Source organism: Octodon degus, unplaced genomic scaffold, assembly GCF_000260255.1.
Source record: "Octodon degus isolate 3935 unplaced genomic scaffold, OctDeg1.0 scaffold00079, whole genome shotgun sequence".
Classification (NCBI taxonomy): Eukaryota; Metazoa; Chordata; class Mammalia; order Rodentia; family Octodontidae; genus Octodon; species Octodon degus.
Window position 1 is genome coordinate 6,161,718 of NW_004524655.1, and position 1,279 is coordinate 6,162,996.

Sequence of the window (1,279 nt, forward strand, 5' to 3'; positions counted from 1 at the left end):
TGTTAAAATAAATAAATAAATAAAAATAAAGAAAAAAAGATCTAATAGTGAGACCCTGAACACCCTGTAGACCCTTCCCTAAAATATAGAAATAAAATAAAAACTTTAAAAGGCCCTTCAGGGGCCGGGGAGATAGCTCAGTGGAAAAAGTGCTTGCCTGTTAAGCACAAGGTCGTGAGTTCAATCCCTGGGTACCACAATAAATAAATAAATAAATAGCCCTGCAGAGTCAGGAATATAGCTCAGCAGCTCAAGAGCCTACCTAGCAAGTACAACATCCTGAGTTCAATTCCCAGAACAAAATAAATACCCCTGGATTTAAACTCTAGTACCATCCCCCCCACCCAGTACTAGGGATGGAATTCTGCATCTTGCGCTTGCCAGGCAGGTGCTTAAACTGCGGAGCTATATCCCCAGCCACACCAGTACCATTTTAATTAAAAAAAAAAAAAAAAAAAAAAAAGGTGTTATGCAGTCTGTACTTTTTCAGGGAATATGGGACCGGGGAAATGTCTTGTTTTTATTTCTGCATTGGGAAGAGAGATTATTAGAGATTAAACTCAGGGCCTTGCACATGCTTGGCAGCATTCTACCCCAGCGGTCTTTAAAACAAATAACCAGGGCCTCATTATGCAATCCAGGCTGGCCTTGAACTCACTATGTACCAAGGGGATAGCCTTGAATGCACAGTGATCTTCCTGCCTCAGATTCCCAAATGCTGTGGTTACAGATGTGCACCATTTCCAGCCTGCATTTATTTATTTAATTATTTAAAGACTAGAGATTGAACCCAGAGGATACTGAGCTGCATCTCCAATACCCTCTCCTTTACTGGTGTCTTTTTTAAAAATATTTATTTATTTATTTGTGTGTGTGTGTGTGTCCAGCTCAGCCCACCAGGGGGCGGGGCTGGCTGGCATGTGGTGCTGGGGGGTTGAACTGCAGTCCCTGTGCTTTGCTAAGTTGTTCTAAATAGGTGCTTTAGACCACTGAGCCATCTCACCAGCCCCTCCTTTACTGGTTTTGCAACAGGGTCTCACTATATAATTCAGGCTAGCCTTGAACTTACAGTGTGACTGAGGCTGGCCTAGAACTCATGGTGATCCTCCTGCCTCAGCCTCCCAAGTGTTGAGGTTACTGGCATGGGACTCATGGCGATCCTCCTATCTCAGCCCTCCCAAGTGCTGGGGTTACAGGTGTCTACCATCACTACTGATTTCAAACTTTATTGTAGGGAATGAGGATATAGCTCAGTGGCATAAGCGCCTGCCTGGCAAGT